The sequence below is a fragment of the Lycorma delicatula genome, chromosome 4 (genome assembly GCF_047948215.1).
Source record: "Lycorma delicatula isolate Av1 chromosome 4, ASM4794821v1, whole genome shotgun sequence".
NCBI classification, from domain to species: domain Eukaryota; kingdom Metazoa; phylum Arthropoda; class Insecta; order Hemiptera; family Fulgoridae; genus Lycorma; species Lycorma delicatula.
Genome location: NC_134458.1, coordinates 5,697,257 through 5,722,961, shown reverse-complemented (window position 1 = coordinate 5,722,961; position 25,705 = coordinate 5,697,257). Strand labels below are relative to the sequence as shown.

The following is a 25,705-nucleotide window of genomic DNA, read 5'->3' as shown; positions in this document are numbered from 1 at the left end:
AACGATAGCGAAGATACCGAACATGAAACGAGTCTGTTCATGATTTTCGATGAGACTTGGTTACCGTTGTAGGGAGGAGCAAATAAGAAATGCGCCCCTAAACGCTCTTGAATAAATACTCATCTGACCGATCTCTCCGCCTCGTATATGATAGTGAATGACCCTCCACCAATCTTACCTTCGATTTTCTCAAAATAAATGCGAGAGGCGAGGGGAGAACAAATCAGTTACGGTTTCGGTATTGGCTGGGTCATCGCTACAAAGAGAATAGTGCCTTCTTCAAGACCATATCGAAGCTGTTTAAAAGAGATCAGATTAGGTCCCGCTCCGTTTATTTTGAATAATTAAATTTAAAGTACGATTTTATTACTACATCGATAATTTTATTTCATTATTTTATATTTGTGGTTTTTATTCTTTTTCAGTTCACATATTATTACTTTACGGAACGAGCTAATAAATGCCCGATCATTTTCAGGATAACCCCTAAAAAATTTCATCGATCTTTTTAACAAAAGATAGTTATCGCTTTTTATAGCGATACGTTATTATCATCGACAATAAAATTTTATAAAGAATTTTATTTGAAACATTTATTGCAGTTAGAATACGAAACCTTTACCTTTTCTTATATCTGAAATAATTCTACTGTGATCGTTTGAAGCGATTTAAAAATGTATTTCTTTGTCGAAAAAAAGGTAAATTAAAAAATGTATTTTGATCTTCAGTGCAAAAATATTTCCAAAATTATTACATATTTAATTAAAATACTGATCTTTTTGTTTTATTAAGATAGATGACCGTTAACGTTTTCTAAATTGCACGTAATAATCAAGTTCAATATCAAAATTTTCGTATACATTCCGATTTAAAGTAATATTTCAGACCCGCTTTTTTTAGAATTTTCTACATAAAAGTAACCTGTAACTGCTTAATTGTTAACGACCTAGACGTAACAAATCAAAATAAAATGACACCTACGAAACTTAAGGTTTTGTTCCAAAAATGTATTTACAATTAATGCGTAAAAAAATTTGTTAGTTGTAAATATTTACAACCGTAGCCTTAGGTAAGCTTGTGAGCCCTGAAAAGGGCATCACAGTGGAGAGTGCAAGCTTCTTCGTACTCTCCGTCGGACAGTTGCTGGATTTCTTCTGCATTCTTCGTCGCTGTCTTCCGATGGTCTTCATTATCTTCTTTGTTGGTAGGATAAAGTATTACGGGAAGGACTTACAACTACTAATAGTAAGTAAGTTTATTCGCGTACGCGAGGAGGGCAGAGATCGCATATTGCTGAATTTCCACAGAAAATACCAGCGAAAATCTCTTCTTAACACACGGTTACTTTGGAAGGGGTTGGAGAACCGAGAGGCCAAGAAGATATCATTGTCGATGTAATGGCTGTTGTGTCTGCAGTACCTGTAACAGACTTGAAACAAAAGAAAGGGAAAGGTGGAGGTACTCTATCCGGGTAGGATTTCGTTTCATATACCCTTTTCCACAGTACTTATCTGTATTTGGACAGTAGCGCTGGAGGGGGATGATAGATGAAAGATATAGATATGATTGACGACACAAACCTCAAATATTATTTCTGATATAAAGACGTGAAATCTTCTGGTGATTTCAGTCGTTGTTATTCCCTCCTGCACATCACATTTAGAAAAAAAAAGAGGACGGAACATCAGATAGCGAAGCTCCCGGTCTGGTTTGGGTTATCCGATGAATTGTGGCCTTGTTAGTCACGCTGGTTCGTCAAGGACACGATTGGGTTGCAACGGATGCAATTTATTTTTGAAAAAACGTTTTGACTATGCCAGAAAGTTTTTTCAAATATGAATTTCACAAAACTTTCTTTCTTTTCTTCGAATTTCTTTTTCTCAAAGTTCAAAACCAAATCTACGCTTACGATTGTGGATTTTCTGCCATGGCCTTTATGACGTCTTTATGTTTTGAAAAGAAACCGAAAGAGGAAAGATATGATAAATAAAAAAATACGACAACATTCACGTAAAATATTAATGAATGTCCAAAAAGTTCAAAATATACACTTCAATAGTCTGGTGAAAGAAAAATACAACGTACGATTGTGTTACAAAATATTAACCAAACATATTAAATTAGCCAGGTTCTGTTATTTACTGTTGATTATTTAATTTTTTTTTTAATGTTGTTTATTCGAATTATTTTTTACTTTCCTTTTTTCTTTTGTTTTACGATTTTATATTTATTTATTATTATTATTATTATTTATTTTATTTTTATATTACGTTCAGAATCTAATCGGTTACTTGGTCGAAACTCACACGCCGAACTCAGAGTGGTTCTAGCAGATAAAATGTTTGTACGCACCACGGCGAAGGCTATAATTCTTGCCCTCAGGTAAAGAAATTATAACGCAAGTTACTAATAATATTAAACTATATAATGTTGTGTGCTGTATATACAATCAGCTAAAATGTTTCGTTGTATAAATGCCGAATTCTTTTTTATATTTTATTTCGATCGCGACTTCGGGCGTTAGCCTCCGCTAACTTCAGCGATTAAAGCCAACGAATTTCTCACACTATAAACGATTCGAACTTAACAACAATACATTCGCACTCATACTTTTCTGTCTGTAAGAGATAGAAAATCATTGTTTTAACCGTTAACAAAAATGTTAAACCCCCTTTAACGAATAATCGATAAGTACCAAGTCATCATATTTTGTAAGATGGTATAAGCAGCTTGTAATAAAAAAGAATAGAATTAATTGTGATTAAAGATTAAAAAAAAAGTTAATAAGGAAATCTAAACTACAGAATAAAATACGATTAAAGATCATCTGACATAATCAAATATTGAAAAAATAAAATTTTTTAACCGACGCTTCCGTTGGAAGCTTGGGTCGCAGTAACTATACAATTCTATTATGTACCTCTCGACTACGTCACGGTTTGATCAGCTTTCTGAGGGTACACTATAGCTTAGAGAAATTTTATCATGTTCGGGCTCAAAACTTGATACGTGCGGAATAGTAATGAATATCGCTATGTGGCGAAATAACGAAAGCGGCCATGCAAAACTGTTGCATAATCAAACAAACAATCCACACAAAACAAGGATCGATGTAATAGATTGTAATAAGTGATCGGATAAACATTTTGAAAAGCGACTGTAATTTACACCTATCGGATAAAATTCTTTGTCGTAAGCTATTTTCAAAATCGGATGTTTTAATTTCGTTCATGAAAAAATTATGAAGATTTACTGTCTTATACCGAAAAGTTTCTTTAAAAAATGTAAACATTGTATTATAATATATGTGCTAAAAATGTGTTTGCAGCACATATATTATAATACAGTTATTATTATTATTATTATTTTTTTTTCATTAAAAATTTCGTATTTTATTATATTTTTACTGAAATTAACCTAACTAATCGCGTATTACATGTTAATTTTATCTTAACAGTATCCTGAATTTTGCTCTTTAACCGCTGATGAAGATAGCTAAAAGAAATAAAAAGAGGGCTGAAATTTATATACAGAAGAAGAAACGTTATTGTAACAGTCATACACTTTTTCTCTTCTGTCGAGTGTTTGAATCTTATCTTAGTAGCACTTCCCATCGCATGCAGTAGTGTAAACATTTCTTGCTTTTAATAGTAAGGGCTTTAATAGTTCATTTCTTGCACTGTTGTTTGAATGCCTATGAAGTAAGCTTTTTTGTTAGGTTCTCATTTTACTAGTGTGCTTTTCCGTCGAATACTTTTCATACAGATATAATTTAGCTTTTAATCGCTTGTGTTTTCTCTCTTTCTCTTTTTTTTTTTAAAGTTGAATCTATTTATAAAGGTTGAGATTTCCCTATCCGTAATGTGGACACAGTCGTAAATCGATATGCAATTAAAATTATATACTTATAAATTATTAAATTAGATGTTTTTAAAATATAAATATAATAAATGATTTATTTTACGTCGTCCTTTAGTGCTCACACTTTTCGTTTACTGTAAGACCTTTTCAATAGATAAGCCCTTAAGAACAAGGTTCAGAATTTGTTCTATGTAAATCTTTTTTACACAGTATTTCATATTTTAAATTAAATTTACCTTCATAAACAACAGCAATAATAATAATAAAGATTCTTTAAATAATCCAAAGTAGAACAGATTATTGCGGTTTTCGATTTATTTTTGGTGGATTTTATCATGAATATGTTTATTTAAACCAAAATATATAGGAAGAAATTTGGAAATTTCAAACTTGCCCTTTCCCGCGAATCTTTTCTTATATGCACTTCAAAAGGCGAAAAAGGATACTCGTTTACAAACCGAAAAATAAATATTCAAATAAGATTTAAAATAGGCTTTTATTCTTAAATAATTTTAAGTTCTTTGGAAAGTAAATAGAATAGATTATCGTAAAATAGAAACTATTATAAAACCGTTGTTGACAGCAAGAAGGATCTCGAACGAGCGGAGGTATAAGTTTACCGAATATTTTGTATCGAGAGCTTTATAGAAATCTGAATTGTGGAAGAACAGAAAGTAGAACTCAACAGGTTTAAAATTCACGGTAGTCGAGAAGGACGTAGAAGGTGAAACGGATAGACAGATTTTAGACGAATGGAAATATCGAGAAGTTAGGAGAAAACCAGATTTGTAATCTGCACAATTATTTCTAAGCGTTTAATATAAAAAAATCGGTTGATAAAACTAGAAAACAGTCGGTCTAAAATTGGTCAAACGGAGTTTTAGTTTTTTGTCGTCGTGTATAAAAACAATGAACTTCCAAAATTTCATTACCTCGATCGACTTGAAAATGACATTTATCATACTAGTTTGAAGATCCAGAGTTCTATTCCACGTAGGCTCATTTGCAGGAGTTTAGTTCATTCGGTTTCCAATTCTGTTCCGTTTTCCTTACGTAAATTTTAAACCTATCCTACACGTTTATCTGATATATAAATAAAAGTTATAAATGTTTAATGATTTATAAACATGAAATTAATTAAAATTTTAATGTACATCTTTGGCCGAAGAATTGCTTTTTATATTATTTAGAACTTTGTAGATTTTATTCGGGCTTTAAGGAAATTATCAAATTTTATTCGTTAAATAAATTTTTTTCTAATATTCCTTTTTACTTCATTTTATTATATTGATTTCTTTTAGATTTTCTACTGTAATAGCAGTAACCTAATACTTTTTTCACTGTCATTAAGAAATAAAAAAAAGAAAGAAAAAATATCTTGTGGCCCGGATCCAATTCTTCTACTGAGTTCAGCTGTTATCTATTTCTGCTAACGGCACACATTCACTCGCTAGCATGTATACATTCACGCATGCGCGTACGTATAAATCTTTTAGACGTGTCCCTCGGTTACAAACGTTTTCGCGTAGATGTAATGCTCCAGAACAAATCCTTACTATTTTTTTAGGATCGATACCAAATTGTAATTAATACTTTTTATATGTTTATTCCTCTATAAAGCAAAAAATAAATAAATAAAAGTCCGTTAAGCGAAGAAAGGACGGGAGCCGATTAAAAAAAAAAGTAGTTTGCGGTTTACGTTGTATTAAATACTTAAAAATTCTTTTAAACTATAATTTAAACCTATATTTAGAAATAGTAATAGATAAGACCGAATAAAGAGTCGACTAAAATTGCAAATCGTTTTTCATACACCAAAAATGCAAACTTTATGATAAAATACATAATTAAATTACACTAAGGTAATTTTAGCGTTACCGTGACGATGTCTATGAAATCCATCTCTGTCTTCGGAAACGTTAAAGGCAAAGTAAATTCCTTTGAAATAGTCGTTCTCAGTTGTCGCTTTATAATTACAATTAATAAAAATTAGATATTTAAAATGAAGGATACGTAAGGAAAATAAAATAACGATTCAAACTAGAATAAAAGAAGATTTTTGACACCGAAGACGGCAGATATCGGCCGTGGCCGAACATCATACGATCATACGTAATAAATTTATTAGGGACGGAAGTTTTAAAATGTGGCCGAAATAAAAAGGAATCGATCGGAAAATATACTTAATTAACGATGAACGAGAAAATTCATCGTTCAATAACAACAGGCGATAGAGGACGTGTAACAGCCTTTTAGAATAATAAATTTATGTGAGATTTTTTGCGTTAAAGGATTATCTTCTTTAAATTTTTTCTAACGCAGTAGATATTTTCATGCCGTCTCTCTTTATGGAGATAAAGTTTTATCTCGTCTTTACGTGCGGTTGTAGGTTGTGGTGACCGGTCCGTGTGGTAAAAAACTAAGCGATTCAGACTCTCCTAAACCTAACTTTTCGCTTCCGGTTGGAAATTACAAAGCGAGTTTGTATAACGTTTTAATCGATAGTTGTTTCTATTTATTTTTGTAAACGCTTATAGAAACCGGTTTTTTGTGCAGTTTTATTCATTTATTTATTACCTTTTGGTAATATTTATTTTATAATCGTTTATTTATTTTGATGCTATTTCGTATTCGTATTTTCTTTCGCTAATTTTTTTGTTGTCTACAGAAAACGAACGTTTACAATCAAAACGTTCATGTAGGTCTAGCTTTTATTTCATGTAAATGGTTCTCGAAAATTTTTTCTTTTCGATTTTATTTTTAGAGACTCATCAGTCCTACAGTTATTAAATTTAAAAAAATCCTCTAGAGAGAGAGAGAGAGAGAGAGAGACATAACCCGAGATGTCGCTAATAATGTCATATGAACTCGATTACCAAAACGGTCTGTCATTTGTTAAAAGACTCATTCTCATCTTTGTAGTAAGAAATCTAGTGTGTTATTTTGATGATGATTAAAATAAAAAGCAAAACTTACAGAAAGCTTAGGTCAGCGATTAGCATTGGAACGTATGCTTCAGCAAAGGCTAGTAAGTGTTCTGGAAGAGCAGGGCGGGCTCTCGGCGAATCAGTATGGATTTCGCAGGGGTAAGTCCACCCTAGATGCTGTGACTGCTGTCTGCGACTTGGCGGTAAGAGCCTTGTGGAGAGGTGATGGTAGGATCTGTTTCCTAGTCACACTGGACACTAATCTAAACGCGTTTAATTGCATTCGCCACTCAGCAATAATGGGAGCAATGGAGGACCTTCGTGCCCCTTCTTACCTGCGACGGATGGTGAGAAATTACCTCATCGGAGGTCAGATGATCTTTAGACTGCATCATGGGTATGTTAAGAAGAACCTCAATAGAGGGGTGTCACAGGGGTCGGTCCTTGGACCGACCCTCTGGAACATGGCTTGTAATGGAGTGTTTCGGGTTGTTCTCCCACAATCGGTTACATTATTTGGCTACGCAGATGATATAGCGTTGCTAGTGGAGGGGGAATCAAGGTATGAGGCTGTAGGCAAAATAGCTGAGTCGTATAGAAGGATTAGTGAGTGGATGGCTGTGGTAGGACTGGAGTTGGCTCCTGAAAAGACGGAGATGGTGGTGATCTCTGCCGCCAGGAGGAAGCCAACTTTACGTCTGATCCTTGATAGCAGAGAAACTGTGTCTCAAGTGGCCATAAAATACTTAGGAATTTGGGTTGACACCTGACTAAGATTTAGTACTCACGTATTCCGGACTTGTGAGAAGGCGGAGAAAACGAGGAGGCTTATTGCTAGCCTACTCCCGAATAAAAGAGGACCCACCCAACATAGGAGGAAACTGCTTACTGGAGTGGTCTATTCAGCCCTGCTATATGGCGCCCGAGTTGTGGGCGGGCGTTATTAGATTTGCCAAGTACAAGGGTAAATTGGAATCCATCCATAGGAGGTGTTGCATCAGAGTAGCGGCCGCCTATAGGACGGTGTCCAGGAAGGCGGTTGAGGTGATTGCTGGATTCCCGCCTCTAGACTTGATGATAATGCGCCGTAGCAGAACTAGGGAACTGAGATTGAGAACACTCCCATTGGAGGAAAGGAAACGTTCTGCTGAAGAACTAGAAGAGATCGCACAAACATGGCAGGAGCGGTGGGACCGGGCTACGAAGGGTAGCTGGACCCACCGCCTTATTGGGGACATCAGGGGGTGGTGTCGGAGGACCTATGGTATGCTGATTTTTGAGGAAACACAATTCCTGGAGGGTTATATTCGTTTATTTATATCGCTTTTTATTTTCCGCCGACTGTCTGAACGCAATCAACGTTTGTAACGGCAAAATTCGATGACGATAAATGCGGTCCCTTACATTCTCGTACACGTATTTCAACCGCCGAAACGATTGTAGACTCTCCGACGCGAATTCGGCTATAATACGACGTACTGCTAAGAAAGCCGACAACAGTTCATCGTGATTCCCTCCGGCCTATCATCTTCGTCGTACAAAACCAACAAAAAAAAAACGTTAGAATTTTCTACTGTGAATTTAAAGGTTTGCGATTTCGTTTTGAATTCAATGTTTTCCGTTATTCAAATATTTTTTAATTATATATCCTCGACGATAAATTTCATCACCGCATTTATATCGATCACCTTATCTTAATATTTATATTCATTTCGTACACCATCTGTTTCGTTTTGCTCTTACTTTCGAAATGATTCTTTTTCGAACAATCGATCGACTGTATTCGGTATTCATACATGAATATTCATCTTAGATCATAATTAATTTATCCAGAGTTAAAAGGGTTATTTAACAATAATTTACAATGCTTTTTTATTTACAAATTAATTACAGGAAAAACAAAATCGAAGACGATATGTTCTCTACTTAATTGTTATTTTATAGACGATAAAAAATGTGAGAGAGTGTATTTACTTACTATTCATATGTAATGTAACGACAGATTGCATCGTCAGCGATTTCTTTTCCTAAGTTTTCCTTTTAACCTCCATCGAGGAAGAAAAATCGATGTCACATGTCTATTGGAATTACCTCGGTTACGTCGTTGTCAGGTACTACATATAGTCACCTAAAATACGTGAAAGAACCTACGCCTCAAGACTTACAACGTTCGCTACCACGTAAGCGAGTTTTAAACTTTCCTTTTTTTCTTGTCGTATTTTACTATATTTATATTTAACCTGTGATTTTGTTACTTATAACCGTTAATTATTTAATTTTTTTGGAGCCTGTCGGCTTATCGCTGCTGAGTAAGTAAATAAATATAATATTTTGTTAAATAAATAAAAGAAATTTTCTACAAAGTATTTGTTTAATAATTGTAAATACTCAAAGGTCACTAAATTATACATCGATTAGCTATTTATGATCTCAGAAAATTAAATATTGTGTTTTTCGAATCCAAATTCGATTTTCCATTCTTAACTGCTCTCTGTTCAAACAATTCTTACAGAAACAAACAATTTTTGTCGCGTTACTTAATGTAATCGTTTAAGTAAGTTAATCTAAAACTAATAAAACAACTGAAGAGATTAATGGATATCGTTGTTTAAATGATTATATATTTGAAAATAATAATGGTTATTTTAATTTAAGAACTCTCAATCCAGCTTACGAAACGGTAAAGAGTTCAAGTAAAAATTCTTTTTCTAATTTCGTTTTTGAAACTACGAATTAATTAATTTTTATAAAGCAGTTAATCTTTTTTTTTTTAACTATGATTTTTGTTCAAAATGAAATTTAGCCGCAAAATGAAATAAAACAGTTATTATTTACTAAATACCCCCTAAGGTAAAAAAAAACTTTGACACTAGTGTAAAAAAAAGTTAATTTTCCGTATCTTGAAATCGTTGATATCAGAAAGTCAGTTATGTACAAACAGAAATCCAAAATATTATTTGATCTCTTTTTTCCAAAAATTTAGTTCGCAAAAACCACGAAACCATCTTACAGGTACGATTTAGTACGGTTCTCATTTTCCTTGGATGAAGGTTTATGATCGAACAATTCTTAAATTTAATAGAAATGAAGAAACGTCTAAGTTCTTCTCCTCCAGAACAACGAATAAAGTTTAAGGTCAAAAAAAATTATCGTTTGATGTTTTTTCTTAGACGACTGAGAAGTGATAATTAAGGCTTTGGAGTTCTAGTTCAGGAATCTGTAGTTGTAGTCATAACATCATATCGTAAGATTGTTTTTTTAATAGGAAACTTAAAAACGTTTTTAAGATAACGACGTAATTTTGAAACGAAAAATTGTATTTTTCTTTTGTCCGTCAGTATAAGATCTAGAAAATGAGCTGTTGCCTTTGGTCGTACGGCTCTCCTATATTATCATATTTTGATTTCAAAATATTAAAATCCTTAGAGAATTATACGTAACGATTTTCTATATATTTAAAGATGTATATTTTCTATATATCACGAAATTCTATACATCGCATAATAGTCCATTTTTAAAGTTTAATATTAATCTTGTTGACTACATTAAAAATTGCTGCCTACTAAAGAGATGTTAGAATTTAGTTTATATCGAATATAATCCTGATGAAGTCGATGAATTACAAAAATGTCTCAATAAAAAGTACGTAGAAGAAGAAGTAATGAAGAATTTACTTAACCATCGAATAATGCTCAAACCAGTCGAGTCTGTTCACCTTCACTTCACTCACACCCACTTACGCTCCCTCACGAATGAATACACTCGCATTTTACGCTTTGTAATAATAGAAAGAAACAAGCAAAATGAATTTTATCTCTTTATACAATACTTAAATCGAACCGGTTAATGAAAGATAACAATGCTCTTTCGATTAAACGCTTAAATTTTTTACCAAAGGATAATCTTTATTGTTATTTCCTTTTTCTTTTAACTTTTGTTTACAATCGTTCCAATAAAAGACATGAAAACGAACGACCAGCGATTTCATTAATATAAATGAATTTATAGTAGTAAAATCTTTTCCGGTCTTGGGGTCGTGATGTAATTTGCGGTTGATGCGTTATTCAGAACATCGCCACCCGCAAAACTGAGAATGAGATAACACTACCCGAAACAAAATACGAGTGCGAAGGAGCTGACATTTGTAAACGATTAAGTGTGAATAAATATTTGATGACGGACGGACTATCCGTCGCTAGAAAAAATTAACCGTCTTGTCCTGTGACCGTGTACGAATACGTTTTAGCCACCTTTTCTTACGAGCTGCAAACATTATTTGCAAAGACTATGTTGAACGTCGGTCTTTACAGTACTTTCCTTTCTGCAGCAGTTAATTTAAGAGACATTTTAAAAGAATTTATTTTTAAAATATCATTTCGTCACCGTTTTATTAACAATTACTTTTAATTAATCTCCACATTTTTTATCCGCCTTATCGAAACGAATATAAATTGCTTTAATTTTTAAAAAAATCCATTCTAAATGAATCTATTACTTAAACGGTGGCCGATAAGTGAAACACTCAGAGAAGAATTGGTTAGCTGGCATCTCTCCCGCCACCACCCCATTCGGTCGCCCTAGAGCATAGACCAAATGTTCCGTGCCAAAAAACGGCTACTGTGCCTCAAAACAGATTTGCGACCTCGTTATTCCTAATGCTCCTAGTGAGCTCCTATCTTGCGTGAGCGGTTAAGCTGGGTGCCGTATAGCACCCGCTTATGTGTCCCTACCGCTCACTTGTCAAATTAAAACTAGATCGGGGAGGCGCAGCCCTTGTTACAAATTAAAACTAAAAATGTTACAAATTAAAAAGACGGCAATTTAAGCCGCCACGCCTCGGTCGCTGTCAGCCAGCTAGTGCCTGTCCACCATTTAAAGCGCTTGGAGCTTTTACTGGCTGGTGGCCAGCCATTATTTCGGATAAGGACTTCCCACAGCTCCGCTAAAGGAATCAATAAATCCCATTTAAATGTAAAATCTACCGATGACGGTTGAACATCGCAACCTCATCGAGGAACCCCCACACGGTCCGACAATGCGGCTCTCGCCACATCGACTCGCCGTTTATGAGCGGCCAGTTTTCCCCCTGGCCTCTAAGTTCCAGGGTGGCCCGGTCTCTGGCCCCCCCAAGAGCAGGGTAGTCGAACATAAGATGTTCGTTCGACTGGACCTCCCCGCACACAACTCATCAGCCGCTAGGCGAAACCTAAACAGATTGCATCAAATTCACATGGTTGGTGAGCACTTGGGCACCCGACGCCCTTAAAAATGAATTCGAGGCATACCATCCCCTCAGATCCTGTATAAATCTATACAGGGATCTTCCCTTATTCGTGGTGTGCCATTCATGCTGCCATGCATCCATCGCGAGGCTCCATAGCCTCTTCCGCAGGCGGGAAATGGGCAACTGAACGAAATTTGGACCCGGTGCATTGTGATAGTCGTTCCGCTCCGGTTCTAGCCCGGCTCGAAACCTTATCCCAAATACCTCGGTTTCCCGACCTCTTCGCAACTTCCACATGGCTGCTCGAACTTTCACCACTAAATCGATTGGGAGAGCCTTTCCCAATACAGTAGTAGCCTCGTAGGAGGTTGTTTTAAAAACACCAGTGCATACTATTAAGGCTCTGCGCTGGGCACTCCTTAAATTTTGAAGCAGAGCTCTATTTCTATCCAACCTATGCGCCCAGACTGGCGCCGCGTATGCGATCATACTCTCGAAGACACCTCGGTACACCAAGTACATTTGGCGACCCGACAGCCCGTAGTCTTTCCGAGCAATCCTTCTAAGTTTGTGCATCACAGAGACAGCGTCCGCCGCAACTTGCTTAATGTGGTTGCTAAAAAGCAACTTATCATCAAACAAAACACCTAGGTACTAGAGAAATACTCTAAATACCTAAATACTCAGAGAAGAAGGTGGAAAGAGATCAAGCGGTTAATAAGAGGTATTTCTACAAATCTTTTGTCGTTCCACACCGGTTTAAATGTGAGAAATTACTCGCATGCGAGAAAAAAATACATCAATTTATTTCTTAAAGACGATTGGTTTTTTTTTAAATTTATTTTTAATCCCTGTAAACATCTAGTCCAAATCGATAAACTTGAATTGTTTAAATTTAATACCGAACCGTTTCTATGTACGCAGTCACCGGCTACTGTAAACCTAAGTCGCAGTTCGTAGAAAACGAACATAAACTATTACGGAATATGTAACTAACGTATCATCTATGCATACGATAACTATACTTCCCGTTTCACCTGGGAAGTAACATATTTTACTGAAATTTATTGAAGTTTTTCTTATTACTTAGATATAGTTTTGTACCGTGTAAATTCAGCGAGTTTTAAGAATGTAGAACAGTTTAAACCTTAATACGCTGCACAAAAGTAGTAATAAGAAATAAATATGTATAAAAAGAAACTCAAAAAAATCAATAATATTCATGTGATATAGAAAATAATATCCATATATAATAATAATATAGATAAAAGCCCGAAGCTAAGACCTTGGTCAAATTATCGAAAAGTGCTACAATAAGAAATTATACTATCGGGTTAATTAATAACTTATAATAGATGGCTTTACTTATTAATGAAATACCATTGACAACAATAGCCAAGGAATCAGAGAGATAAACGTTAATTTTCTCCAACCACCTTGCCAAAGGAACCAGAGAAGCTGACAAGTGACTGCTGCATCCAAAAAAAAAGACGGTTCTTACTGGATGTAACATGAGGCACTTGAAAACTAATTTTGTCTGTTGAAGGCAACAGACATTTCCATCAGTAAAATACAAATCAAATTTTGCCTTCACGTAGGCCTCAAATAGAGATCTTCACATCCAATCTAGTATTATTCCCTCAAACTAACTAACCGAGACCGCGGAAGCGCAGACCCCGCTAAACTTGACAACGCTGATCGTGACTGTGAATGCCTCAGAAAACGAACGTGTTGTAAGTTAAATCAGTGCTACACTCATACCAATCAAAATTATGTTTTACGCAACATAGAAATTCAGACCTACACCCAAATAAGTCGGCCAAATTAGGTCACCTAAACAGGGGTACGTAACCTCATTCCAGTCCGCGCAGGAGCCGGGGACAAACCCCGCACTCCCACCCGGTCCCATCATGGAGTCTCGAGAGGCATTACCAAGTCACAATCAGGGACCGCCACCGGCGGAACGAAGCCACGCCCCCGGTCGCACGGGCTACCAAACCCCGCCAGCGAGAGCCCCAAATCGAATCACAAATAATACCAATATAACTGTGGCACGATGCCAGTGCGCCTACCTCCAATCATTCCAATGCCTAGGCCGGAACCCTAGCCACCCGGGATCCTACCACGATCAAATACTTCGATTAAACTCCGTCTGCAGACCTACACACCGCAAGGGTGCGAAGAAAACCAGCCGCTATAGACCACTCCTCGCGGATCATTCAGTTAGTACAGAGATCCAGAACAAAGTATTTTGCATGAATATGGTAATATCTTATTGTAATTCCATAATACCATAGTAAGACGCAACATTCAGGCACTGGCCTAACCGCTGTCTTATACAGATTAAGACTCGATCTTGAAGAAACATGTTGAATCAAACGACAGACCCGTAAAAGCAGTTCGCGGTTTTCTCTTGCTTTGGTTGCTGTTAGAAATTCATCTTCATTAATCAACATTTTAGAATCAAACGAATCACCCAAGTCCATAAACGCTTCTTCTCTAAACATTCTACACTAACCGACCTCATAGAAATATTTAAATTTCAATTTTGTTCTAGAATATGTAACGACAACGGTTTTTTTCTAGATTGAGAGCATTCTATTAGCAATAGACCGCTGATGTATTCACCTTAGCGCAAATTTTGACGAAAAGCGCAAACAAAATGATGTTAAATGATTTCAGGAATGAAATCCTTGACAAATTTACGGGCAAAAACCAGTTCATATATAAATGTCGGATTTAAAAGGTACAAAGTTCCCATTTCTTACATGTATTCTCATAACTGTCACTCGGGTGAGTAAAGCCACGAAAACTTAAAGCATGGAGTAGTTTCTTTTTAACCGCTTCTATATCAGAAGAGTGTAGTTTCTGATATAGAAACATGTATAGTCACATTTCTGGACTGTAGAACATCGAAGAACGAGCCGAACCATTTGTATGCAGACGTATAATTGAAGTTGAGTGATGAAAGTGGCGGCTAACCTACAGTAGTAAACCTAAGTTACTTCTGGTTTAATAGACTACAATAGAAACACAGTTACCGAAAAGCAATTTAAAATAAAAAATAACCCAAAATAAAAACCCAAATAAAAAGATCAAAAGTACTTAACTTGCATCGTACGGAATGTTGGCCCAATCTGTATAAGAACTTCATCAAGGCTTTCTTAGTACATAAACAATAAATGTTTTAGCCGAATAAATTGGCATCTTTTTTTGATTAGGCCAAGTATAAATTCTGTCTATAACCTTTTTCAAAGTCACTTGATCAGAACGATTGTTAACTTTAACACAAATTTAGATCATCGGTATCCTACGGTTACGACTAATATCTTAAAGGAACAGGTTAAATAACAAAGAACCAAAGTTGGAACCCCTAAGAAACCCCAGATGCAGCTTTTAATTCTTTACTCAAATTACCGTAACACGAAAAGGTTTACCTGATGTATAGCTCCAAAGCCACTTCAAAATTCCTTTACCAACACCAAGGCAAGCAAGCTTCAATAGAACTAAATCGAGAGGAACGGTATTGAAGGCGTTAAGAAATTCAAAATAAACCGCCTGAACTGGTTTATGCAATTTTATTTCTGGAGCAGTAAATAGCAGCTTATCGGTAAATTAGCAGTAAATCTACTTACATGAAAACTAGGCTGATATTTAGATCCGTAAAGATCTTAATAAACAATTCTCTCAAATACTTTATCAACGACGCTAAGTATAGAAATCGGACGATAATTTTCAAAGATATAAAGATCTCCCTTTTTCGGTACTGATCACACTTTCAACAGTCTGTAAGAACAGGGGAAATTAAGTTGACGTGTGGAAGAATAGGAAAGACAAGATAATTAGACTCGTATTCAGCATTTAGATTCAAAATTGACGAGCTACCTCGTGTTATATTGCTGCAAGTTAAATAGGATATCGATCTTATTCTTAGCATAATAATGGACATTAGAACTGGATCTATCATGCCAGTTAATATCGGAAGCATTAACATCTGGAATAACACAACGCGGAAAAAAACTAATAACTAATACAACTTTAACTTCAAAGCTACCGAAATATTTTGAAATACACTCATGATTTGTGTCAGAATTAAAATAATGATTACATAGCAGTATACTGACAGCATCCTTCCGACGAATCATTATCTAGGGACGCTCAGGATGACTTTTCAAACCTGGAAACCAAAAAAATACAAAAGAAGAGCGTGCTGCCAAGAGTAAACCGCCTCCAAACTTCTTGTCTGACTTTAAATAAACCACGATCAGCTCTATAAAAAGTATAAAAATTAGGAAAGTAACCAGAATTTAAATACGATACGAGCCATTCAGCGCTAATTCGGCAACAGCAGTAATAACTGCTTGCTTAACAGCAAGCAATAACAGTAGAAAAAATTCATCAGCCTTATTTCGAAAACCCCTAAAATTCTGATAAATTATGGCAACTTTATTTTTCTTTTTAATTATCGACCAAATTCTTCTCTAGCTGCATGGAATTATTACAAAAAAATTGAACTTGCTGACTTGTGTTCGGATCCAGGAGAACGTAATAAAGAAGGACCGATGTACTAAACGGCCAGACATCAGGAGACATTACCTTTTCAAGATCGGCTTCAGGCTTCAGGAAGGTTATAGCTCCTTACATTTAGCCGCTAAATACTCTTTTTGTTTTCAGTCGGGTACAAACAACGTTAATACTCTCAAATTACTTAACCAAATCTTTAATTACGTCAGAAGAAGTACACCGCTCAAACCTAGTAATAAATAATGTCTTAGATTTAAACCTAGCAATATCGGTCTTGTTTGTACCCGTACCTAATATTCTTTTTTTATATCTTTTTTATTTGATTCAAATAAACTCCAGTCATTTTCAACAGATGATGAAGGAACATAATTGTCAACCAAAGAAACAACCTTAACGCAGTTGACGGAAGGAATTACTACTCCATCGAAAGCCTTTCCTGAAGAAAATGACTTTGCTATCTTTGCAGACGATATTGAGTCCGCCTAACGAAATAATTTAACAGATTTGGGGTCAAAGACTCACCGACATTCAGAAACTTCTTAAGTGACAACCTTAACATTTTATTCTTCTTCCGCAAATCCGTCAATTCACCATTCATTATTGTGATTGGTTCAACCAAAATATTTACCTTATCGCTTAAAACTTAATATTGCTTAAGCTAAAGCTTAATTATATACCCCTTTCCGCCACATCCAAAGGGTTTAGAGAAAGAATAAACGTTTTAAAGGAGCACCGATAGAAACAGATGCCATTTTTTATATAAGGATTTAAAGTTTTTATTTTATTTAGTGGAAGCAAAAGATAACTGCACAAAGTTATGGTTTATAGTGCTGCCTACTCCAGGTTCCCTGGTCAGTTTGTAAGGCGTTTTAATGCAATGGAGGTAGTAACAAAGAAGAACCCACGGGTTGGTCTAGGGGTGAACTCGTCATCGTAAATCAGCTGCTTTCGAAGTCGAAAGTTTTAATGTTCAAGTCCTAGTAAGGGCGGTTATTATTGTACGGATTTGAATACTAGATCGTGGATATCGGTGTTCGTTGGTGGTTGGGTTTCAATTAACCACACATCTCAGGAACGGTCGACCTGAGACTGTACAAAACTACACTTCATTTACATTCATACATGACATCCACATTCATCCTCTCAAGTAATACCTTACGGTGGTTCCGGAGGCTAAACAGAAAAAAAGAGTAACAAAGAAGATATTTTTGAAGAAAAGAATCATCAAGAAGAATGTATGTAGTTTTCGCCATTAAATGTACCTTATAATTATATTTCTTAAACTTCTAACAAATCTTACCCCGTCATTCGGTAGTTTCTTGGAATCAGGTGAAGGCCTAATAGTAGAGATTATTGAAATTAGCAAACCACTGTCTCGGCCTAAACAATGACACTCGTAGTGTAGTATAGTTATCGATTTCAGAATTTTAATTTAAGGTTTAATTATCGTTTATATTTATTTTAGTTAAATACCAAAATTATCTTTTACGTTACAGTTTTATGTGAACCTTTCGATTTTACATAGTAAAAATGAAATTTTCCAAAACTTTAGGTTTGATATTTTTTAAAACTTCTACTTGATCTAGATGGAATAATTTAAATTTATTTTTCGTTAAATATTAAATAACTATAAATATATTATTCGCTGAGATTTTATATTAATTATCTATAATTTGTGGTTGCTGACTTTTAAGTATTTTAAATAGTTATTTAAATTTTGTAACAAAAAAAATTTTTAATTACTTTGATAAAATATTTATTTACATTCTTACTAGATTGAAATAAAAGTTGATTTTTTATGATATGAGGATAAAAAAATTAAAACAGCCTGATCTTTACCGATTCCAGGTAAAGATCAGTAGGTTGAGAAGGAAACCTTGAAATTCTTATCCTGACATTCGGATTTGGGAATAGGAGCCCCCTAAGAAATAAAAAAATACATTTTTAATTCTATATATAGCTATTAATTACTTTCTCAGAAACGACTTATATCCCCAAAAAAAGCAGTCTGTGCTTCCTTTCATTAGAGGAGCTCAAACGGTCACCCTTTAGACGGTTTCCAGGTAACACATGATTACAAACGACCTCGTAAATAAATCGATCGCTTGATACGATCGAGTAGTATTACTATATCATCCATTACTAGACAAAAAGGATGTGTGTGTGCGGTCGCGGGCACGTTACTGATTATTAGTCTCACGATTATTAGGGATTAACAAAATGAAGTCGTGTATATTCTGTGAAACAGGCATCTAGCTTTCACGTTCAGGTGAAAGAAAAAACTCTGATAATAATGAAAATTCATTTATAGTTTTACTCCAGTAGTAGGTGCTAGTTCGTATCCGTCGATATCATACGTATTTTCTAATTCTTGTTATTTTCTATACGTTAAATATTCGTAACAAATATTTACGCCGCATCCGACTTTCGTACCGTGCGCTATAATATAATTGACCGAATACAATGAAATGTTTATTTAGCTGAAAAAGATGCCCCTTTTGCTGACATACCAAGGAAAACCTGAAATTCTACACCAATCGACAGATGAAGAAGGCGAAATTCTATATTTTATTTATCGATCGGCTCTATCGTGGAAATAGTTTTACTTCTCATCTTTTGTAAGGCGATGTAATCCCCGCTTACAGGTCGAGTAAGAATAACGGCCGGAGTTTATCGTCCTGCAAACATCACCGTTCTAGAAGTTAGATTTCATCCTGAAATGGGCTGTAGAGGAAAAATAATCACCGAAGTAAGATTTATAGCGTTTTCTTCACCGACCCGAATACTCCAACCTGTATAGGTAAGTCAAGCCCTGTAAAAACCAAGTCGATATTCTACCGCAAGATACCTCGTTTTGACACACAGATCGACTGCATACCGAATGTCATTACTCTCAAAGGAAATTAGTCTAACGATTACCATTTTCCTCGTATCTCAGACTTAAGTAACACGCGGATAATGTAACAAGATAAATTAACGTACCCGTTTTTGCGGTGAAATAATGCATTTATACCGTCTCGCCTAGGAAAAACTTATTTTCCGATTAATAATGCAGCAATCATAAAAAAGCAACAAACTCGATTTTTGTAGAAAGAATCCGCTTTCGTAAAACGCGTTTAAGATATAATTTTAAAAAATAAAGTAGAAGGAATAAATACAGAATTATATTAATAATTTTAAGCCCAGGTTAAAAATAAATGAAAATAAAAAATAGAACGTAAAAGAAGTAAACGTAAACAAAGAAATTTCCGAGATTCATACCGATGCTTTATTTGTATAACGTTGGAAAATAGCTCAAGAAGAGATGTTTAGAATCTCACAATTGTGTAGGATTCTAAACGTTTTTGCCTAGCCGACTTGCAGGGCTGCGCAGAAAGTAAAAGAATATAGTACTAATAATCAAACTTTTATTCTGATTCATATGTTCAACCTATTTATCTTTTTCTATCACTCGTTGACGAAGTACTTAGATTATATAAACCATTAAGTAATATATGTTATATTTTTACTATTATAATAATTTGCTATTTATAATTATTATACAGACAAAGCCGTGTTTTTTTTTTTTTTTTTAATTACGGTCAATTTTTTTCATTGTTTATACAAAGTTTGCCAGCAATAAGTATTTATTTATTTGTTCATTTAAATTATTACACCGAATGTGCCTGCCAAATCTGCAGTTTTTTTTAACATCAAAGTATTTTATTTTTATTTATTTTGTAACATTTGTATTTGGCTTTTCGACTTTATATATTCTATTTGTAACCGTTTATTTAATGTAATTTTATGTATATAAGTATTAATGTATATTTCCTAATAAATTATTATTTTGAAAGCAACATTTAAAAGCGATCGATTATCTTTTTATAAATTTTTATTTCAGTTTACTCAGTTATTTTTTTAGAAAGAAGAAATGATTATTAAATGTGAATCATTATAACTTACATTTTTATAGTAGCAACACAATCTTTATTGCGCTAGTAATGAGGCCGCTTTCTTAATAAAAACATCGTAAAATTCTGCTATAAGCGCTTTAATTAAAAAAAAAAGATTAATAATGTAAACTAAAAAACAAATTAAACATACTAGCACGTATCGATTTATAAGCGAAAAAAATGTTTAACACCGGCATAAATGTGCACGAACTCTCGGGCTTACATGTTTGCATGAATATACATAATACAAATATATACTTGTACATGTATCGGATAGCTTCAAAAATTTTCCGGACTGCGTTTATTTTACGATGTCTGTATACATTAGAAAGTTTTACCCTACATTTCCTTCGAATTAGTTTTCTTCGGTAGCCGTATACTTTTGTATCGTAAACTCTTAAGAACTTTCCCGGAACCCGTCCATAGTTTTCTAAAGAAGGGTTCGAGTCAGCAATGACTCGTTTGGCGTCCTGATATAGCTTTACTATCAAGGTAGATTTCAAACGAGCAGAAGTAGATGGTCCCGGTGAAAAAAATGAACGTACACGCTTCAGAGACGCCTTTTACGTCGTTCGTCGAATGTAGGCGCAACTTTTTCCGGCAAGAATGTGTTTACCGACCCTATTTCGGAACGATTTGTCCACAGAAACGGTCTGTTTTCAGATCATCATTCAGAATACTGCAATAACTTATCGTTAGTACACTGACACCTGACGGTATTCCCTCGATAGATCTTCTCTTATTACTTAGTTAGACACGACCGACTTTTTCGTTGTTTGTAATCGAAGATGTGCGCCCGCGTTTTTATTAAACTAACATGACGTTCACGGGTACGCTTATATAACTAGTAAACTTTCTTCGTTATACTTTCTATCAAATCCGTTTTCTAACGATTTTAATATCTCTTAAGGCGATTATCAAAACAGAACGAAAATGTAGACGTTGACTTTTGTACTTTAATCGACGTTCGATGACAGACATTTGGACATACACGTAATAGTATCCGCGTCACACGACGTGCAGTCTATGTATTGTCAAAGAGGAAACGAAAACGACAAGTGTACATATCGTGATGTTATGAGCTCTGCCCACTTACGAAACAATAATAGGAATATTAGACGTTCTTGCGATACGAAGCCTTGCCTTTAAAAAATTTCATTAAATATTAAATTTTTCTTCGGAAAAGCTCTTAATAGTTTAGTGGAATTTATGAAGATGATTTTACTATACGAAGCCCATTTAGGCCTTAAAAAATGGTAAGCGTTGATAAAAACTAGATTTTTTCCATTTATTGATTTGTTTAATTATCTGAGAAACGAGCAAATATCCGAATTCAAAATATTTCTCTGGCGTATCACTTCTTAAAATTACGAGTCCGCTTTCGCAATCTCATATTCAGTTTTCTTAATCGGTACATATTTTCCTCCTTCGGTTCTCCGAAGAAAACTTGTACATTTTTTCTTCTGGTGCCATATTCGTACCTTTATTTTCATTTCTCTCTATTATGTCCCCCTTATCGTTTTAACCATTCACGCTTCGTAATTCTATAATTACTTTCACAGGTATCCTGTAATAATATTAATTCTTTGTAAAATGTTTTATCTTCTTTCTGAAAGTATTTTTATCTGGCCCTCGATATTTTCATCGTGCTGAAAATGTCATTAATATATAGTTAGGATCTGCGGCTGGAAAATCTCTTTAATTTCAAACAAAATTTTATAAATTCATCCTAATTCTTGTTCCCTTCTTTTCAAAGCGCCATAAAAACGATATATTATAATATTTCCTGAAAATCCTTAAATGGTCTTTTTTGTGAGATTTCCGAAATCGTTAACGCGTTCGCGAGCGATGATTGTGGAAGTATTTTATCGCTTACTTGAAATCGTTAAGGAACCCGAGATAGAGCGCAATTAAAAAAGTAGTGTAATCGAGAAAAAAAAAAAAAACGTTGTAATAATAAAATATCCGACACGAGGTCAGGTAATTTACATATTACCAGAGATATGCGATTATTTAAAAAAAAAAATCTGAACTGAACGGTGGAAGCCAGTGACTATCGTTCCTTTTTGTTTCTAATCACTGTAACTTTTCTTCTTTTATTTCGACTGTTGGCATTTTTTTATACGTAATAAAATTAAGGTTTTTTTTTATACATAATACAATTAACGGATATCTATGATTTTGTATGCGGCACCGGTATTGTGGGAGGCCTTTGGAGCGGTGAGAAATGTCCGAAGATTGAATGGCATATGTAGGAGGCTGGCGATAAGAGTTGCGCGGCTCTACCGGACGGTATCATTGGATGCCTCACTGGTGGTAGCTGGTATGCCGCCGTTGGACCTGCTGGCCGAAGAAAGAAGAGATAGAGTCACAGATAGTAGAGAGGAGGCAAGGGGCCGCTTGCTGGCTGACTGGCAGGAGAAGTGGCGGAGTGCGAAGGAGGGACACTGGACATACACCTTGATCCCAGAGGTGGCTATCTGGGTCAATAGACTGATTGGAGGGGTGGACCTCTGGACGGCTCAGTGGTTTTCGGGTCATGGGGCGTTCTGGGTCTACCTCTGCAGGATCGGAAATAGGCTCACAGAACTGTGCTAGTATTGTGATGAAGTGGAAACGGTGGAGCACACCTTCTTTGTGTGCCCCAGATGGAGATAGGAGATACCACGTGACGATTTGAACTCACTAGGGGAAGTCATGCTGTTGATGCTCTCTTCCGGTGATGGGATGGACTGCGTGTGCCCGGTGGTTTAAAAGGGTGCTACAGCAGAAAATGATAGAGGACTGCGAGATGGACAACAGAGATGTCGGTTGAGGGTAGCGATGGGCGCCAGCCTATGAGGGCAGGTGGCGGGATGCCTCGACATTGTCGTCACCAATGGCTCCCGCGGGACCCGTTCCTGTTGTCTGAGGCCGGCATAGCTGAGGTGTATGTATTCTGAGCAGTATATATTATCGATTGTAAATGTTGAGTGTAAATGGTGTCTGAATGGGTTATGCAGTGTATATATATATATACATGTGTATATATATATATATATATATATATATATATATATATATATATATATATTGTAAATAAAGTGCGAATGAGAGGTGTAAATAGTTGTATGAATGTGAGGTGTGCCTGTGATGCGCGTGGTGCTGAGGTTATGCCATCGGCGGCAATTCCAGCATCACGTTGCGTGAGGGAGTGGTTTTTTAGTGGGTCCCACTGCAGTAGGCGGTGAACCCCACACACCCAGTATGTACATGCTACTGGGCGTTTGGTTGAGGCAAATTTTCCCACTTCCAACGTAAAACAAAAAAAATAATAAATACAATTAACGTAATTTGTTCGCACATTAATACAGAATTACACTTCATTCGGGGATTCCTCTGTATATATATCACTATAAACGGTTCGGTTTTTTTATCGGTAAACATATTGTTTAGAAAATATTTCAGCGTTGCTAGTGGTTATCGAAAGTAAGATTTACAATGCGCTTAACCGATACGAATAATCCGTCGGTTGATGATGTATTGTTTATGTTAAATAATACATTAATTTAGTAAGTTACATATTATTTGTTGCAAAAGTTAATTTTTACATTTCTTTTGATTACAGAACTGAAAATTATAGATCTGATGGCGGTTACCGAATCGTATTTCTAAGAAATGTAAGTCTTATTATCTCTTTCATCATAATCTTTTTACAAAAATTATAATCATATTTATAAGTACTTATTCTAAACTTAACTTTTTTTTTCTATTAAAAAATAAATTATTGAGAGCATATATCAATTTTTGTAACGGATGTCTGTTAATATGTTTGAAATTCGGTCCGATTGCTTTCTTAAAGAAAATAACATTTATTCTACACCCTATCGCTCTAGTTTTGATATAATTAAATGTAAATGTAATTGTTTTGTAAATAACTCAAAATATAAAATTGTGTGTGTGTTGAAATTAAATGTTGTTTTTCAGCCGATTCCGAAAGAAATACAATATTTTATTTTTTAATAATTTTTATTATAAAAAATAAATTAATAACAGGAATTTCATTCGATTATAAATAAAAGAGTTCGATAATATTTAATTGTTTTAGTCGGTATGATGTAAGTGACAGGCGTAAATCAGTAAAGATAAGTAATACAGATAAAATAGTTTAGGACAGTCGATTGTGACCATTGCAGATAGCCGACTAAGTGCTCTTATAACTCATACGCCGCGTGTAAAGCGAAACGAAAAATACCAGTTCGAGAAAAATAACGAAAAATTATGCATTATCGTTATTTTTTAGCGTACCGTAGTTTTCAGTCGGAAATTTATACCGGTGAGCGAAAATAAAGCGCTCAAAGTACGAAGAAAAATTTTCGCTCGTTACGGATTGTTAAATATTCCTAACTCAGATGGATGTCTTCGGTAGATATATATTTTAAACAACGCGTTTTCTAATAATTCTTTAGAGCAACAACTCTTCGTCGGTTTTCGGCTAATCCGAAAACTAACCGTTTCAGGATCATAGTCCGGGCATTAATTGGTAACTTTCTTCTGGCACAAGAATTACGAATTTGCTGTATTTTCTTCTGGCGTGTAAGTTTTTAAAACGAAAAATCATATTTCTCTTCCGTTTAGACAATAAATATTCAATACCCGCGGTATAATTAATCTTATGTACGTTTCAATTTTATATAGTCGTATTGTGCGAATCGTGTGCTCCCGGATGACGATTCTCGGAAGCAAGCAGACCACTGAAGATTTTGAATTAGAAATTATTATATTAAAAATTATCTATAAGAAGGATTTTTTTTTTCTTTTTACACACAGCATCGTATTTTTTTTTTTAATAACCTAAGGTAAATTTTATTCTAAAATTTAGTTCTTAAAACATATTTCTATATGAAAATACTTAGTTTATTATTATTTTTTTTAATTTATCGATAATTAAAAACTTTAAATTACGTACGTAATAGTCCTTACCGCGTGATAAAAGGATAAAACCAGAAATATCAACCTCAGTAATACGGATCGAAATAGATATTTTCTTAACTTTTACAATTTATATCGCTTAGCTTCTTCGTTCGTTATGTAACTCCTACCTTAGCGGTAGCGATTATTTTAGATCATTATAGATATACTTTTAGCTCTGCCAAATTTTTTTTCTAACGTCCGCTTTTAATATCTGAAGCCTATATCTTTTAAATATCTAATTTTTTTGTTATCAAATAGCCTACACAATTCAAGCGATTATA

At 34.8% G+C, this 25,705-nt stretch overlaps 1 protein-coding gene across 7 annotated transcripts in view; it reads left to right on the top strand.

The window, feature by feature from the left end:
* The window catches only part of PMCA (plasma membrane calcium-transporting ATPase 3), a 762,833-nt gene that overhangs the window by 316,258 nt on the left and 420,870 nt on the right, over nucleotides 1-25,705 (top strand). For all 7 annotated transcript variants that reach the window (XM_075362205.1, XM_075362203.1, XM_075362206.1 and 4 more), the window contains exon 4: nucleotides 24,079-24,130. The gene's annotated coding sequence lies outside the window, so the exon portion shown is untranslated. The remainder of the gene's footprint in view (nucleotides 1-24,078; nucleotides 24,131-25,705) is intronic.